This window comes from Pinus tabuliformis, chromosome 3_1 (genome assembly GCF_031772625.1).
Source record: "Pinus tabuliformis cultivar Carrire ecotype Pingquan chromosome 3_1, CPIR1, whole genome shotgun sequence".
Classification (NCBI taxonomy): Eukaryota; Viridiplantae; Streptophyta; class Pinopsida; order Pinales; family Pinaceae; genus Pinus; species Pinus tabuliformis.
Genome location: NC_142301.1, coordinates 723,778,923 through 723,799,203, shown reverse-complemented (window position 1 = coordinate 723,799,203; position 20,281 = coordinate 723,778,923). Strand labels below are relative to the sequence as shown.

The following is a 20,281-nucleotide window of genomic DNA, read 5'->3' as shown; positions in this document are numbered from 1 at the left end:
TTAAATTGCATTATCTACAGCGGAAGCAAAATATGTGGCTACTGCATCTTGCTGCACACAACTCCTTTGGATGATGCAAACATTGCAAGACATTAAGATCACATGTACTCCACCCATCTCCATTCTATGTGATAATACAAGTGCAATCAGTATTTCAAAGATTCGAGTCATGTATTCCAAGACCAAGCACATACCCATCAAATATCATTTTTTACGTGAACAAGTGCTTGAACAAAAGGTAAAATTGGAGTATGTTCCCTCCAAAGAACAGGTTGCTGATATATTCACCAAACCACTACCCAGAGAGACATTTGAATATCTCAAACAGAAGCTGGGAGAAGTTGATGCAACATCTTGCTGTAAAAACTTATCTATTTTAGAGAAAAGTAGTTGTACGCAAGTTTCATGAAGCATATCCACGTACATATGCCGGTTGATGTGGATACAGTCGCGTATATGTTGGTTTGAAGAAAAACAATGGATGAAAGGTGTCTAATATGGGTTTGACAGTGATCATCTGGAACAGGTTTTGGGGGAGCATATACTTATAGTAATGCATTGTTGGCATTATCTTAAAAGATCTTGGTACAAATTCATAGTTGTTTTTTATTCAGGCAGAATAGGTTCAGGGGGAGATCATACTTGCTGGTCTAAACGGTGATTGATAGATGTTGTTGATGATAGTTGCTAATAACTATCATAGTCTTCTTTTAGATATTTGGTCTCTATGTCATGCATATCCTTTATTGTCAAGTTCATGAAACGACTTATTTTGTTTCCCCACTATGCATGGGATGGATGATGTAATATTCTTGTTCTGACATGTATAAACATTTGGTATATACCCAATTGGTTGGGTGGATGAGTCAAACTTGGTATATCCCCACTTGGTTTGGAGATGGATGTATGTATGAGTCATTAGTGATAGGAAGGTCATTTATGATGTATGTATAGAGTCATCTTTTTGAAGACCTTGCTTATATTTAGGGGGAGCATGGACAACACACTTCAACATATCAAAGAATTCAGCATGTACTCAGGGGAGCATAACCCTTTGCCCTTCATGACAAAGGGGGAGAGTGACTTGGGGATGCCATCAAGTCGAAAGGGGGATATTGTTGGCAATATGATATAGATTTGGCACTATGACACAGGTGTTGTCCTTGATGTCAACTCACACAGATGACAGATCACAGTTCAGGCTCACAGAATGAAGAAAGAGAGGTATACGCAGGTTCCCCATTGACCAAGCCGCATATACACGTGGGTTCATAGACCAAAAGGCATGTATAGCATATACACGCACTTTCACAGAAAGAAAGGCACGTACATGTTGGAAAACTTAGTTTTGGTCGGTGGTATTTGGTCCATGGTATTTTGATCCATGTTATTGGTCCAAGGTATCTTGTCCGAAGTGTTAACCCCAAGTATTTGGTCCAAGGTATTGATTCTAAGTGGTTTTGGACCACGGTATTGAGTGAGGCCTAAGACTATAAAAGGAGGAGAAGATCATTAGGCAAGGGCACTCATGAATTGAAAATCTAATAAAGAGCAAGATCTAGAATATAGGTTAGTGGGTTATGGTGCACAGCTAGATCTAAATCAAGGATGAACCTGAGCACTTGATGAAGGATGAGCTCTATTAATGGGTCAAGATCTTAAGGCTTGAAGAGAACTATCTTTGTGTGGGTTTGATATTTTATCTGCATAATTGGCGCATGTCGTAATCGGTAAAATATGATGATCTAGGTATAACTGATGTCTGAATAATTGTAAAATTTAAATCATCATTTACATATTTGTACGTAGGTTCACTATATCAAAGACGCGTATACACACTGGTTCGGCATTTCAAAATAGTGTATACGCAATGTTCTAAGTTCCAGCTTGGGTTCTGGTTACTGTTATTGTATTCTGGTTACAACATTCTGTGAAGTGATTGTTTGATTCAGTTTTGGTTGGTGCAAAGGAAATTGGTTGATGCACATATATTTGATGTTTGATTGATGTTATTGACAGATCTAGTCTGAAAATTTATGAAACTTAGTCCCTGGAAGAAAAGAGAAGGTTGTAGCCTTCTGTAGGGCAGCACCTACCTACCAGTAAACACATCAACTAGTACAAGAGCTAGGGGCTTATAGCTCCCTTCCAGGAGAAGTTGGAGAACGAGAGAAGGTTGTTGCCTTCTACAGGTAGAAGCCTACATACAGGTATAAGATTACACCAGTACAAAAATTGTAAAAAGAAGTTTCTTATTAAAAGGAAGATAGATACGATTACAGCAAGCGGTTTTCACCCACATTGGGTTTCCACCTTATATCTTATGTTCATGCGCATGATTGTCTGTTCTATTTTGACTACTCCTGGTTACTGTTTATATGGTTTTGATGCACAGATTAAAGATCAACATATGAAGAATAAACTAAATTAGAAGTTTACAAGGTATACACTAGTTGCCTTACATACAGTTGCATATACATGCAAGTTTCTTTAACTAAAGTAGTGTATATGAATTTGATTATGGAAATGAAATATTATTGACTTGCTAATATTGATTCACCCCACCCTCTCAGTATTATTTCCAACAAATAGTTTATTTATCTGATCTCCAGCTTTGTCCGTGGAGATTTTGGATAATAGTCAACATTGTTGGATGAATATGTCAAAACCGATTTGACAATGATATTAAAAGACATATATATCATTACAAATATCATTTCCTTGTGATTCACTGCATGCTCATCTCCATATCCTACGGTGGACATGGTAGTTATTGTAAAATACAGAGAGGTTATATATAATTTTGATAGGCTTATCTCCCTAAAATGAGTATAACGGTAATCTCCCAAACTTAAACTTCCTACCCATGTAGACCCTTCATTTTCCTCTGGAGTAGTTGTTTCCAGATAATAAAAGATGCAAGCAGCGATATGTGTGCAATACAGCTGCATAGAAATAAGTTTTACAATCGTTGTGAACAGATAGTTTATACGGATATTTTTTTCTATTTTCTTGAAAAATTCCATCAATTTCTGGGCTCGATACAACTGGATCCACAACATATACCTCACCTCTTATTTTCTACCTAATTTTTTGTAAATAATATCCCATGGCAAGCAACAAAGAACATCGAGAACTAAACTTATTTTTACATAACGAACAATAATTTTGCCGGCGATCATACACCATCTTGTAAGTATCTGAATCTTTGTAGGAAAGAAAGAACTAAAAGAAATGTCTATCGAGAATCCTGTTCGTGCCAATATGTCCAGCATCCATAGATGTTTAGGCAAGCTGCAGAAAAAACAGAATTACAATGGAGTAAAACAACAAGAATAAAATGCTGAAACCAGCATAACCCACAACCATCATCTATGCACTGAACAATCTCATTCTATTAAGCATCGATTCCTAGAGCTGTGACAAAAACTCAGTCTTCTATCCTGACTTCGGCGGGAGCAGGTTCGATCCAAACCCACTCCTTTAACAACTAAGCACAACCTCCCACCCAATTGACGACCTCATCCAATCCAACACACTGTCTCTCAGCCCACAGAAGGCGTTCACAATTGACGACCTCATTGAATCCAACAGTGTCTCTCAGCCCACAAATGGCGTCAACAATTGATGAGCTTGTTGAATCCAACACATTTTCTCTCAGCCCATATATGGCATTAAAAAGAAGCATCTTGTCTATTGTTTGTTTTCTTAAACAAACTTTTAACAGTATAAAAAATCTTCTAACTGAATTTGTCTGCCTTGTAACAATGTCTATTGATGACTCAACCGTCATCAAGGGGTTGCAACTACATTGTGAAACTTTTACAGAAACCTCACATTTTCAAACTGATCTCTTTCTGCGTGTCAATTTCTATGAACTGTTGTTACAAACAATTTAGCTAAACTCTGTAATCGCCAATGACAGCTCGGCACCAATCAATTTTATAGGTTGTTTAAGGTTATAACACCAACAGTGTTACAGATTGTTTGTTTTGATTAGTTCATGGAAGGCAATTATAGGTTCCCACCCGATTGTGATGACAGTAAGAATTCTGGGAGACAAATGATTTCAAACATGGATACCTGGTGCCCGTATCAATAATGATAATTTCAAATAGATCAAATTTCCACGGAATTTATTAAAATTTTGTAGGGTCTGCCAATTTTAATACTGATTTAAGTTTTCTTTTTTCATTTACGTTTCTTACCATTCTTAGAGAATATGGTTTCCAAATACTAGTTTATCTGTCTGATCTCTAGCTTTGTCCGTGGAGATTTTGGATAACATTCAACATTGCAGGATGAATATCTCAGAACCGATTTCACAATAATATTAAAATACATATATATCATTACAAATATCATTTCCCTAAAATTAAATGCATGCACATCTCCATATCCTACAATAGACATAGTAGTTATTGTAAAATACAAAGAGGTTATATATAATTATGACAAGCTTATCTCCCTAAAATGAGTATAATGGTAATCTCCCAAACTTAAACTTTCAACCCATGTAGACCCTTCATTTTCCTCTAGAATAGTTGTTGCCAGATAATAAAAGATGCAAGCAACGATATGTGTGCAATACAGCTGCATAGAGATAAGTTTCAGAATTCTTGTGAACAGATAGTTTATATGGATATTTTTTTCTATTTTCTTGAAAAATTCCATCAATTTCCAGGCTCAATACAACCAGATCCACAAGAGATACCTCACCTCTTCTTTTCTGCCTGATTTTTTGTAAATAATATCCCATGGCAAGAAACAAAGAACATCGGGAACTAAAATTGTTTTTACATAACGAAAAATAATTTTCTTGCGATCATAGACCATCTTGTAAGTATTTGAATCTTTGTATGAAAGAAAGAACTAAAAAGAAATGTCTATCGAGAAACTTCTTTGTGCCAATATGTCCAGCATCCAAAGATGCTTGGGCAAGCAGTGGAAAAAACCGAATTGCAAGGGAGTAAAACAGCAAGAATAAAATGCTAAAACCAGAATAACCCATGACCACCATCTATGCACTGAACCATCCTGTTTTATTAAACATCGATTCCTAGATTTGTGACAAAAACTCAATCTGCTTTCCTGATTTCGGCCTTCGCTTTCCTGACTTTGGCGGGCGTAGGATTGATCCAGACCCATAGCTTTAACAACTAATCACAACCTCCCACCCACTTGACGACCTCATTGAATCCAAAAAACTATCTCTCAACCCAGAAAGGAGATAACAATTGACGACCTCATTGAATCCAACACAGTGTCTCTTGGTCCACAGATGGCGTTAGCAATTGACAACCTCGTTGAATCCAACACATTGTCTCTCAACCCATAGATGGCGTTAAAAAGAAGCATCTTGACTATTGTTTGTTTTCTTAAACAAACTTTTAACAGTTAAAAAAATCTTCTAACTGAATTTGTCTGTCTTGTAACAATGTCGATTGATGACTCAACTGTCATCAAGGGGTTGCGGCTACCTTATGAAACTTTTACAAACACCTCACATTTTCAAACTGATCTATGTCTGCATGTCAATTTCTATGAACTGTTGTTACAAACAATATAACTAAACTCTGTAATCACCGATGACAGCTCGACACAAATCAGTTTTACAGGTTGTTTACAGTTATAACACCAACAGTGTTACAAGTTGTTTGTTTCGATTAGTTCATGGATGCTAGTTATAGGTTCCCACCTGATTGTGATGATAGTAAATTCTGGGACACAAATGATTTCAAACACGGATACCTGGTGTATAAATAACGATAATTTCAAATAGATCAAATTTCCAAGGATAAAATTTCGTCAAAATACATCATTTAAATTCTCCATATGGATAGTTTATGAAAGATTTTGGATAACAGTCAACATTGCGGGAATATGTCAAAACAGATTTGGACATATTCATTACAAAATCATTTCCGTGACTCACTTGTCCTACCTTTTTAATACAGGATTTTGTCTCCTAATCTCTCACTTCTTAAGCATAGTTGTTGCTTATGCAAGCAATATGTGTAATAATAGAGATAGTTTCTGTTTGATCTCCAGCTTTGTCCGTGGAGATATATGGATAATAGTCAACATTAGAGAATGAATATGTTAGAACCGATTTGACAATCATATTGGAAGACATATATATATCATTACAAATATCATTTATTTGTGATTCACTGCATGAACATCTCCATACCATATGGTGGACATGGTAGTTATTGTAAAATACAAAGTGGTTACATATCATTTTGACAGGCTTATCTCCATAAAATGAGTATAATGGTAATCTCCCAAACTTAAACTTCCAACGCATGTAGACCCTTCATTTTCCTCTGGAATAGTTGTTTCCAGATAATAAAAGATGCAAGCAAAGATATGTGCGCAATACCACTCCATAGAGATAAGTTTCAAAATCCTTGTGAACAGATAGTTTATACAGATATTTTTTTCTATTTTCTTGAAAAATTCCATTAATTTCCAAGCTCGATACAACCGGATCCACAACAGATACATAACCTCTTATTTTCTGCCTAATTTCTTGTAAATAATATCCCATGGCAAGCAAAAAAGAACTTCTAGAACTAAACTTGTTTTTAAATAACGAACAATAATTTTTCGGCGATCATACACCATCTTGTAAGTATCTGAATCTTTGTAGGAAAGAAAGAACTGAGAAGAAATGTCTATCGAGAAAACTATTTGTTCCAATATGCTCAGCATCCATAGATTCTTGAGCAAGCCATGGAAAAAACCAAATTGCAAGGAAGTAAAACAACAAGAATAAAATGTTGGAACCAGAATAACCCACGACCACCATCTATGCACTGAACCATCATGTTCTATTAGACATCGGTTCCTAGATCTGTGACAGAAACTCAGTCTTCTTTCCTAACTTTGGTGGACACGGGTTCAATCGAGACACACTCCTTTAACATCTAAGCAAATCCTCCCACCCAATTGACGACCTCATCGAATACAACACAGTCTCTTAGCCCATAGAAAGCGTTAACAATTGACGACCTCATTGAATCCAACACAGTGTCTCTCGGCCCACAGATGGCATTAACAATTGACGGCCTTGTTGAATCCAACACATTGTCTCTCAGCCCATAGATGGCGTTAAAAAGAAGCTTCTTATCTATTGTTTGTTTTCTTAAACAAACTTTTAATAGTAAAAAAAAAATCTTCTAACTGATTTTGTTTTCCTTGTAAAAATGTTAATTGATGACTCAACTGTCATCAAAGGGTTGCAACTACATTTTCAAACTTTTACAAACACCTCACATTTTCAAACTGATCTCTATCTGCATCTCAATTTCCATGAACTGTTGTTACAAATAATATAGCTAAACTCTGTAATCGTCAATGACAGCTCAACACCAATCAATTTTATAGGTTTTTTATGGTTATAACACCAACAGTGTTACATGTTGTTTGTTTTGATTAGTTCATGGATGGTAGTTATAGGTTCCCACTTGATTGTGATGACCGTAAGCATTCTGGGACACAAATTATTTCAAACACGAATACCTGGTGCCTTATCAATAACGATAATTTCAAATAGATCAAATTTCCATGGAATTTATTAAAATTTCGCAGGGTCTGCCAATTTTAATACTGATTTGAGTTCTCTTTTTTTATTTAGATTTCTTACCATACTCAAAGCATATGGTTTCCAAATAATAGTTTATCTGTCTAATTTCTAGATTTGTCTGTTTATGAGACCCTTCTTGGGCTTTCGAACGATGTTTGATGTAAATCAATTTTATAGAAAAATATTATTAAATTGCAATGGAGATTTGTAGTTTCAATGTGTTTGTGGTCTCTAACTTTTCTCTCAGTCACAACCAACTATGATAAAAATTAATTGGGAAGTTAATGCTATGCAAATAGATTACTTTGGCCTCTGTATTTCCATGCTTACTGAGAAATGGGTTAATTTTGTTTTTATATGAAAAAAATCCATAGAGCAAATTATGATGCCCGCATATCAATGGCTACAACTTAGTGAAAGGTTATACCGTAAGCGTAAGGCTATATCGAAATAATGCTGATGGTTATAGAAGGGATATTATAGTTTTTTTTTTAAATAATTTTTTCGATTTTTTTTGAGGTTAGAGGTTTATTTTACAGTTAGTTTAGTTTAATATGATGTGTAATGTTGTTAATTTATCATCAAAATTGAATTAAAAATCTATTCAAATTTATTAAAATAAAAATTATAAAAAATTTAAGAATAAAAATTAAATAACTATATAAAATATTTAAATAATATCAACTCTTAACCAAATTTATCTTTCTTAATTTATTTTAAATTTTTATTTAAAATCAATCTTAATTAAATATCTCATGATTAAGGAATCTTTAAATTTTAATCTGTAGATCTCGAGTTTGTTTATTGTTATTTTTCGTATACTTCGAAAACGGCCATCAACTTAAAAAAAATGTATAGATACGTCCAAATCTCTATTACAAAGTTTTTCGTTAATGTATTGTGAAGCAGTGTGTGATGGCTAAATATTATTAAACTCATTACAGTGTCCCACACTATATTTATTATCTAGTATTAAAATCAGTTTGTATTTCCAGTTTTGGTATTCAGATATATTTATATAATAATGCATAATATTTTGTTTGTAAAATTAATAAATAATATATTTTTATAATTTAAATTAAAAATATTATTAAAATTTAAAAATTTATTAAAAATATATAAATTAGTTTCGTTTTATATTTATAATTTATAATGTGTTAGCCAATGGTTTAACTTTAGCTAGGTTCCAATTTCAACTAATAGACAACCATAAAGTTCTTTTAAAATAGTAATTATTCAACTTTCATTGTTAAAAGATAGACACTCAAGGTTTCCTATTAGCCAATGGTTTAACTTCAGCTAGGGTTTCGTTTACATCGTTCGAAAGCCCAAGAAGGGTCTCATAAAATATACAATAACTCTAATGACTCTTTATTAATCCTAGGAGTTCACAATGGGGACTTTGACAAATAAAATGATGACCCAAGCATGAAAGCCATGCTTTAATAAGTCATTGTAACAATAATAAAAATTATTTTGACAAATACATTTTATGAAGACCGAACCTAGTTACATTTTTCAACACTCCCTCTGAACTAGGAAGGTATTCATACGGAAGATCTCAAACTATATGAACTATGAAGAATTTAGGCACCGCAATGCCATGGACTAGATTCCTGACCAGGGAAATCTATCCAAGGTCTCTCAAAAGTTTAGGCATCGCAATGCCACGGAATAGATTCCTGACCAAAGCAATCTATCCAAGTGGGACTTGTTACCCACCACTTTGCAGGTAATATCCCTAGGAGAAGTTTTTTCCCCAAGATGGTCCTCAGCCAGCAACCCCTTGTAGCCACCAGCCCCTTGCAGCCACCAGCTAGCTCATTGTGTCATTTCTTTGCCACCTGAACCAACCATGTGGTCCCTTGCCCATCTGCCATGATCGTATGTTTGAAGGTGGGCCTCCCGAACTTAAAAGTATGCCTTGTCATTTGGAAATTGAGTATTGTAGTTTGTTTATCATGGACACTTCTGGGTGTGGATTAATGAGGAGATTCGACGAAAATAATGGACTAGGTCTGTGTTCTTGTCCCCTTTTAGGTATTAAACTTGGATTCTAGTCCCATGGGATCTCTTTTACTGACCATTTGGATCTAGGGATGGTATTTCATGGGAAACCCTGATTTTCGTTGCGTACTCCTACTCCCTTATCCTCTTATCTTACCCTCTTTCCATTCATTACTACCCCATTCATCATTTCTCCCACCTGGGTCCACATAGGGTTAGCTTGCCCCTTGCCACACCTTGGGTCATGGCCTGGAATGAAGCCCGGAGGTTGATGCAGCTAAAAAGAAAGATAAAAACATATTTGGCCACACTCAACAAGAAAACATACCACAAAATGCAAAATATGGTTGGGACAAATACATTTAGCATGTGGGCAAAAGCCAATACATGAGCTCTACCCCATCCTCATGGCCATCACCTTGGTTCCTACAGGTTCTATGAACCTCCTTCATCGTATAGGAACCCATGATTGTGCCAACCCCTGGTGGGCAATGAACCACCCTACCTTTAAAGGGGGTATTCACTGCTATATCTTAAACATCATGCTCTTACCCCTTGAGCCCCGATCAGTTAATCAAAAGAAATCATAAAAAGGCAAAAGGAATATAAAGAAGGGTGGAAAAATCAAGGCCGAGGCACCTCATGTACCACGATTGCTCCCTCCTATACATTATAAACCCAAGTGTGGGTTTCCCTCTTATTAGCTACCCTTGTACCTCAGCATGTGACCCAGGGCTGCCCCTTCTCATCCCCTACTTCATTCACCTATCTATCACATGCCACCAACTTTTGAAGGATGTACATTGAATATATTATCACCTTTAGAAGTAGAAACCACCTAATAGGATTTTTGGTTAACCCCATTTGGAGTTTAGGAGACATTGGCACATCCCGTAGCCCATTATGGAAGGGCGGGCCATTATGAAGTCCCCACTTGTGGTCCATGATCGGTAAGCTCATTTACTTGATTTCTCTAATGACTTGTTGTACTGGAAGGCTAGGGGATGCATTGGATCTTATGCAGGATTGCAAACAGTCTCCATCTTGGGTTTGGTCTTCCTATATGGGGTCCTAATCCTCCAGAGGGTTACATTGGCACATGTAGGGTGTGCGTTGAAAACCATGGGCCTCCACAATAGCAGACATCACTCCATGGATCCCCGCGACCATTCAGAGATTGCTCGTGGTTCACTAAAGCAACAAAACTTATGGCTTGTTGACTTTAATGTAAAAATACGCAAAAGGTATTTGTAATAATTTATTTATATATATATATATATATAATGTACAAGGATGCTTGAATGTTACAATGAGGACCCGTTTATATACTTAGGCAAGTGTCCTTTCATGATTGGGCATGTCTTTTAGACATGCCTTTTCACTTAACTAATAACTATTTAACATAATCATTACTTGATTATTTATTTTCACATTTATTTATATTTATTGTTATTTTATATAATTTATATTTGTAACATTGCCCCTTCCTTCAAAAGTTGTCCTCAAAGCTTTAATGCTGGCAATTTTCTTCACTTGTGTTTGTCATCTCGATAGATATAATTCGTCAATCGTCTCGACATGTAGCTCATCAATGATATTCCCTTGGATTTCCCCTTCTTCTTCTTTTTTTATTAATAAATAATAATAATAATTAAATTAATTATATATACCTTGTAACTTATATATATATATATATATATATATATATATATATATATTTGTTATTCACAAAAGCTCGAACTAATCAACGGTTCCCACTGTTTGACTACCAACATGAGTCTTGACCCGGTGGTCACCAAATGGCGGCAGAGACATGTTTCGCGCAGCAGATTGGACAACATCTCAACAGCGTATTGGGTGATACCAAGATCACTGCACAACCACGTATTCGTACTAGAATACAGCGTAGTAGAACAGGACGACAGTGGCAGGGTTGTCAACTAAACAGTGGACCACACAGTCAATCACAGGAACAAAATAGGGATGGCGTGGACGGCCATGACCAACAACCAGTGGTCACTCTCTGCATTCTCTCGCTCTGCTAACCAAGCCCTCTCAAGAAATAATGGGACCGACGTCGATTTTTCTAGCAGGGGTAATTGCTCGTCATCCGCCTCCATGGATTCAACCACAACTTGAGGATCATCATCAACTTGAGTGTCATTAATTTAGGTGTCTCTAGATGGCTCGGAGTTTGAACCCTCGCCATTCGAAGCTAGCTTAACGACCATAGAAGCGCATAAGTTTTTCATAAACTTTGGATTTTTCTCTTCTTCTCGGCCCCGGTTGGAGTTCTTCATGTTATCCACGAGATGAAAATCATCAGCATTGAGTATGTAAAAGATCAATTCGCCCCCCACGATGTTGAGAGTTTGCAGAGGATCCTACAGTGAACCATGAAGCTCATCCTTCTTATTCTTGTTAAGAGAAAGTTAGATGAGGACGGAATTGAGGAAATTTTATTAGCAACAGTATCCTTTAAAGACTACAAACTACAATTCGATAGAAGGTCGAGTCTCAGAGTCTCCCTGCCATTAACTGATCACGCTATATCACCTAGAAGATTAGGGATGATCTCCCCCCTCGTCGGAGCGCTAGCCTTTTTGACCTACAAAGCATGGTGTTGGATTCCCTCAGTCAGTAAATACATGTATGAGTGGAGCTCTCGTGATTAGACAGAACATCTAGCATTACCATGTTGTTTAGTTTTCTTTTCGACTGATCTGGTAGATCAAATGTTTGCACACTTCTTTTCTCAAGATCATAACTGAACTCTCCTAGCAGATCCATTTGCTCGGTTTTTGCAATAGAATTGTCCTCATCTTGCCTAAGCCACCCAAATATATGAAAATCCTTTGGAGCACTTGATTTGTCATAAGCAACACTCTTGGCAACATGTTCTAAGGTAACAGCGTATGGTAAAATTGAAGTCCTTAGAGCGATATCAACAAACATGGATCTCCCTTGCAAAGGCAAACACTAACTAGGCTACCCAAAACTAGGTTTTGGTATTTTATCTGCATCGCGATGAAGACCATCAAAATTCATCTTCCACTTATCCGGAGCTCCTCTGCCCCAACTCCATCCATTGCCAACATGATACCCTTCAGAGTGTCCAACAACCTTGCCACTCTCCTGCTCCAAGTGCATAATCAACTCTCCCTAAGCCATCCGCAGAATGCTTATCTATCTCCGCCTCAACAATCTGCTTCGTGGCAACTCGAACATCATCCAAACTCAGCACCTACCCATCTCCTTCTGCAGCATGCAATTTTACCACAGAAGTCACTAGTGCCATTACATCATCATCAGGATCATTTGAAGGCTGAGCCCAAGCAACCTTAGTAGTTTTATCCTCCCTGAAAGTTCTATTCTTTTGCAATGTTCTATATGCAACTAGAGCATCTTTATGAGTTTCTAGTTCTATAAATGCAAAGCCAGGTTAACTCCTGCGTTGCTAGGGTCTTCAACCACACTAACATCATTTATATTTTCAATTCCCAGCTCCTTCAACTTGTTGAAAACATCATCTTTGGTCCAATTCTTGTCAATCTTTCCAATGAAGGCAGTGTCCTTTCCCGCAAGGGGAGATACTCCACACTTCTTCCCTCGAATCTCTACTTTAGCAAGCTCATTCACAGCACACTTTTCTTTGATCGGAGTGGCATAGCGCATAAAAGTATAGCCTTTATTCTTCCCAATTTGAGGGTCTTTCATCAGCCACAATTCGGTAATCTCTCCCATTTGCTCAAAAATTTGCCTAAGGTCATCCACTGTTGCTTTCTTGTTAAGCCCTCCAACAAAGACCTCTAGTTTCTTGCCCTTTCGTCGCTCTAATGTCAACATCAAGTTCTGCAATTCAGAATATTCATCCACCGCATTAGCATCGACAACCTCTGCTTCATTCCCAACATCCTCCTTATCTTCATCCTCTCCAGACTTTGCATCGACATTGTGATCAACGTTTCCTTCTAAATTTTCAACGCTTTCTTTCTCTTCTTCTTGATCCCATTCTGTTGTTTTTTCTTCTAAATCTCTAGGGCTTTGTTCTTCAACATTATAATCAGCTACTGCTAAACCTTTTTTTGTTTCTTCATTGTCGTTATTATCTTCCTTATTATCGACTTCCTTTAGACGTTTTTTAACTTCTGCATATGATTTTTCCCTTTGTTGAAGCTTTTCTTGAATTTTACTAAACTGCTCAATGCATTTAGGACGTAAACGTAATGGCATATTGTGCGACGAACAATGTTCAAAAACTCGCATGGTTATATTGTGCAGTGGATAACTTTCAAAGACTCACATGGCTCTGATACCACTGAAGCAACAAAACTTATGGCTTTTTGACTTTAATGTAAAAATACACAAAAGGTATTTGTAATAATTTATGAATATATATATAAAATGTACAAAGATGCTTGAATGTTACAATGAGGACCCGCTTATATACGTAGGCAGGTGTCCTTTCATGATTATTTACTAATGACTATTTAACATAATCATTACTTGATTATTTATTTTTACATTTATTTATATTTATTGTTATTTTATATAATTTATATTCTTAACATTCACTCATTGGATGAGAAAGATGCACCTGATCCATCATGCCCAACTGGCTCCAGATTTGCAACATACACTTGACAAATGATCCAGGACTTGCACGATGATGTGGCATCACCTACACCATCATCCTAGCCCTTGTGGGCAATCTTCAGGTATCTTTGATTTGTTTGGAGACCCATGAGGACACTTTTGTGGCCCTACATGTTATTTGGAGCACCACAGGTTATTGCAAGGGGTCAACCCCTTGTCCACTTTTTTTTAGGGTCTTATTCTTCATTACGGCACCCATGGACCTCATTAGGCCTCTTAGAGGGCCCTACAACATGCAAAGATTATTATTTGACCTCTTCAGAGGCTTACTCTTTCATTTATGAGCTAGTTTGGTGGGCTTGTCACCAAAAGTTGAATTATTAGAAAATTATTTTATTTTTGGGGCTGATGTAGGCCAAGGAGGCTAATTCGAACTCCTAATTTGTGTATAAATACAAGTGAGATGAGCTCATTTTATCATCATCACTTCGGATTGGATCTTTTCTCTCTCTTGAGAATTTTGCACTTTTTCTAGTGAATGAATTAGAGCTTTATGGATGAATTTTGATGTGTGAATATTGGTCTATCATATCTTGGAGCTTCTATTTTGTCAATTGTGGATGGTTGGATATACTCTGTTACATGTAAGTACATGCTTTTAATGTTATTCTTGTTTTACTTTTGTCATATACATTGGACTGGGATTTTCGCTATTTCTAGGGCTAATTGTTGCATGCATTTACTGCTTAAAATTGTGGAATTTTGTCTCTATTATAACATCTCTCAATGTATGGGCCATGTAATGTGAACGAAATCTCCTAGGGGTAATTCTATCAAAGAATTTGACCTTGATAAGCCATCTCCTTTGCACATCGAAGTATAAAAGCTGCAAGATTGCTTCTCCTTGACCTAGAAGGCTAGCGAAGTGATTCTGAGGCCTCCTTGACTAAGAATCAAGAATCCTACTCATTATTTCCCAAGACTAAGGCAATAATCTACCAAGAGGTGGTCACCAAAAATCACATCCTTTCACCTTCATTCATGTCTAGCCAAGTTGGGGTACCAAAGGCATCAATTAGCCCTCCAAAATGTTCGATCTCCTAGGGTCTCTTGCGTTGGTTTTTCCTCAAGGTCTCCTCCAATTTTGAAACCATTCCAACAATGGAGTTGGGAGAAAAGCCAAGCTCCAACTCCAGGATCAAACTTTGCCTTGGCATCCCCAAGGCTAGCACCTCATAGGATCAAATCAACACTTTCAAGTGAAAATTCTTTCTTTGATCATTTCCCCACCTTGTATAGGGTAAGAACATCATTGGTTTCCATACTCATTCCTCCTACCCTAGACCGGGCCCACTTGGTCCAGTGTGGTCCCGTTCCTTTGAAAAGACAATTCTTCAAGAACCATCCGGGATACCAATCACACTAAGGATTTGAGGGATTGGGAAGTTCCTTCATAACTCATATCCCATAAACCTAACCCTTAAATCCTCTCTTCCTTTCCCTAGAAGACATTGTACCTTGCTTGGAAAGCAAGTAAGCGTTATCTAACTCTTCTAGGAAAGAGATGATTAGGGTCACCCCATCATCTCATTAACTTATCCTTCATCGATGACTCCATAATATACCTGGTCTCCTCCCACCAGTGAAAGTACGTAAATAGAAGGAAGCCTTAGCCAAGGTGACAGTGGGCTATGTCTCCATTTGATGCCCTTGGTCTAGCATCTGCCTTTAGGGATCCCCTTTAGGTCCCCTGCTAGTTTGAGCAGTAATAGGACTAAGATGGCCTAAAGCTTTCAGCCTCTCTAGGTAGCATAGGGCTTACTTACTAACCATCAACCCAGGGATCTAGGTGCGCATCCGAGGTCAAGGCTCTACGACCAACACCACCCTCCCTACTTTGGGAACTAGACATCAACACATAGCGCCGGCCAAATATCCTCCCAGGCAATGTCTCACACAAAGCCTCAACTTCTTGATTATTCCAATCGGTAACAAATCCTCCCCGATCAAACAGATCGGCACCAAATCTCTCCCAATCACACTGATCGACAACTCTAGGCATGTAAAACCTGCTATAAAACTTCCGAGAGATTTACCTGTATAAACACAACCCCAATCAGTTTCAAACTTTCAAATGTACATAAATAGATACAAATCTTTGGGGTCTTCCAGACAACTCGATGTTGCCTCTCAACTTTTCATAGTAAGACTTAGAGCTTTCCCAATGAATCTTGACAAAAGATTCCTCATCCATACAGCTTCCTTTCCTACTTCTCATGCAGCAACATATTCTATACATCGATCTGGCTTTTCTTATCTCAACAGCCCTTCAAAATACATTCTCCAATTTTCTTCTCTCACTCATGGCCTTCACTAAAACTTACGGTTGTTGATCCTGGTCTAGTGCATGACACATGAAGTAGAGAACCATATCCATCACTCCCTCTTAACCAAAGAGGATCTAACCATTGCTATACAAGGAATATACCTGAGCTCCCTCTTAACCTAGGGAAATTTCTTTCATTCAAGCTCCTTCTTAACTTAGGGGGCTCAACTTCTACGACATCGGAGAATCTTTCATGGCTTCCATCCTTCTCATCGAAGTTATCATGACCATCTTTATTCACATCATGCTTATCGCATCAACTTTACTTTACGAACATCTCCACCATCTTGAAGATTGTACCTGCACAACTTAGATAGCAAGTACAACCAAATCTATAGAAGCATGAAGTTAACCATATCAAAATCACGGAAGCATTCAACTTTATATATCAAATGCCCAAACTTAATTACAAACAAGAGACACATACTCTTCAACTTCTTGCTAAGGTTTTTGTCATAAACCTTAGACTAATTTATCAAGACTTTGAGCATTTAATAACAACTTTCATTACATCTAGGGTTTCAATGTTTCTTCCAAAGGTATGACATACCCTACTACATCACATTGCAAACCTTAGAAACAATTCAGACAAATATAGATCTACAATGTATCTAACAGCTTTCAAAATTCATATGTTAGACTTCCTACTAGGATTTCATACAAACCCTAGATTTCATACATGAGATTCAACCATCAAAACCAATCACAGCTCAATCAACAACATGACTAACTTCCACTAGGGTTTGTTGCAAACCTTAGATTTTCTCAATCAAACACCAATCACAACTAAAACTCAAATTTCAACAATCTTACACAAATCTCAAATTATCACATTGTCATCATATATCAGAGATTGGGACTTCTACTAATGTTTGTTTACAAAACCCTAGAATTTACAAATATTATCATCCTAGAGAATCAAACTTCGACTAGGGCTTAGTTCCAAGCCCTAGGACTCATGACCATCAAATATTAGGTCAACTCATATATCTAGGATACAATCATCATGCACAAGCATAACATAACATGTTTTAGTCAAACCCATTGACACAAATATCAATCAGAATTAGACATATAACAAACTTGATCAGACACACACACACCCCAAGGATTTCATTTCTAGGACATTATAAGGGTCTTGCTTATACACTCTACCAAACCCTAATGATCTAGGGTGTCAATACAAAACATAGCAAATCCTAGATTACCAATACTTTAAAGGTTCAGGATTTCAGACATTACCATTCAACCCTAACAAGTTAGGGTTTCCATAACCATACGAAAACCCCAAACATGACTTCATCAAAACATCACACATTTTCTTTTAACAACATCCCTAAGCAGATTAGGGTTTCACAAATAATCATCAACATACCCTTAAGTTAGGGTTTTCATAATGAACCTTTCTAGGGTTCCACAAGAGCAATCAAAGATATGAGGAGGGTAGATTTATCTAATGATGAATCATCCAATCAAGAATATTTAAGATTCATGGAAGCTAGACAAAAAGATGTTAGTAATAGTTTATCAAGAATGAATATGGAGAGAGCAAAACTTGTAATTCAAAACATGCCTCTTATTTCTTAACAAACCTCGCAATTCCAATGCTTTTATCTTGTGAAGCCTTCTTCCATGTTCCTTGAGTATTCAGCAAGTCTTTTCTAAACAAAAAAATGACTAGAAATGTGATTAGTATTTAATATAAACAAACTTAAATAAGTAAGGGAAACCAAATATAAAAGACAATACAAGGAGTAGGATACTTATCTTTGGAAGTTCGTAAGGGCTCCTTTTAAGCTTAAGGGATGCAAGGAATAGAGTCCCTAAGAGTTCCTAGCAAATAGGTCTTTGACTTCGGGTCCTTCCATCATGTTCTTCTTTGGTGAAACTTCTTTGGCAAAGTTTGTTTGATCCTTGTCCCTTCTTTCTTGGCCCTTTAGACTTCTTGATTTCTTTGTAGACTTCTTCACTTTCCCTTTTACTAGATCCAAGACTTTATTCTTTTCAAGGATCAGATCTATCCTCTTCTTCCAAGCATTGTAATCAAATGATTCTTCTAATTTGTTCTCTTCCTTTATTGTGTTAAACGTTGTCCTTGAAGATAGTAAGCTTCTTTCCTTATAAGGTCTCCTTATATTATCCTTCGATCAAATTTTTGAGGTTCCTTAAATTACTTTCAATAGATCCTTAAACTATCTTTTCCTCCTTCATCTTAGCTCCATTCTTCAGCTTTAATGATGTTGATCCAAGGCCTCTAATAGCCTTTGTTATCTCCCAATTCCGTTGTAAGTAGTAGATCTTTTTGATACAGCTTCCTGGAGTAGTCAATCCGATTCATAGAGGGAGTAGTTATTTACTTGAGAATTATGTTGGCTTCTTTTACTTATTTGTTATATTATCTTTCATCAAGCAATTACCAAATTATGTGTGCATGAAAATCACAAAAACACAAGACAGAAGTTGTAAGCACTCTACCAGGGCAAAACCCCTATCTAGGGGAAAACCCAGTGAAAATCTCTTTTTTCAATAGTTTTCCTTGATACTCTTCAACCTAGACAAAGACCTCCTCCACACCAAGCCAGCCTCTACTTCTTTAATCCAACCTTCGACCTAGTAGCAGCACTTCAACCCTAGCAACTTCGATTTGGCAACTTCCAGCATCAGCAGCAGCTTCGACTTGGTAGCTTTCGGCATCAGCAATAACTTCGACTTGGCAGCTTCCGGCATCAGCAGCAGCGTCGACATTGACAAGGAGACTTCGATCTCCTAAACTAGCCCACACGAGAGAGAGAGAGAGAGATACCAAAACTTTGATTTTTTTCTTCCCTTCCTTCTTGACCAAACTCACACTCCTTTTAGCAGTGTTCCACGAGTACGCGTCCCCCAGGGTCAGGTGCACGCACCCCACGCACTCGAGACGGGAAGTCTACTGGGGGTGTGTTCCCCACGCACCATTTTTGGGGAGTCTTGGGGAGACGCAAGGGGGTGCGTTTCCCTAGTGTGGGGGGTGAGACTCCCCAAAAAGGGTGCGTCTGGGTGTCCCCCCTCAAAACTTCAGTGTCTAGTATATAGTAATATACTAGTATGTTTTGCTTTCAATTTAGATTCTAGAATGATGAATGATGAATTTAATTTTTAAATCAATGTAGATTGTAGAATGATGAATGATATGGATCAATGTATTTGAATATTTCATTATTGAATTTTTTATTGAATCTCATGGTATGGATGAATAATGAGTATGTCATATGAATGATGTATGTATCAAAATGAATGATGAGGATGGATCAATGTATGTCATTATTTAATTCAATTATGAATTTAAATTTTATGTGTGGATCAAATTTCAATTTTCAATGTATTGGTATCCATATTACTATTAGTCTATTTAATATTTATGCTTTCATTATTGAACAATGAATATGAACTTGAATTTTATCTCTCTCTCTCTCTCTCTCTCTCTATATATATATATATATATATACCTCGACACCCCCTTGCACCCCCGAAATTTCCCTAAAATTTGAGGGTACTCCCACACGTCCCCCCTATGCGTCTCCCCGCACCAGAGTCTTGGTGGAACATTGCCTTTTAGACTCTTCCTTCAACTTCGCACTTTTTCCTAAATTCCAGCTTCTAGATATCGAACTATGTGTGAGAGAGATGAGATGCTCAAATGAAGTCGAACTGCCTTGTATATA

The 20,281-nt window shown here is 37.0% G+C and overlaps 1 protein-coding gene across 5 annotated transcripts in view; it reads right to left on the bottom strand.

Annotated features, from left to right (window-relative positions):
* Nucleotides 1–20,281, bottom strand: part of LOC149189328 (uncharacterized) — a 95,517-nt gene that overhangs the window by 65,508 nt on the left and 9,728 nt on the right. The gene's annotated exons all lie outside the window — the stretch shown is intronic.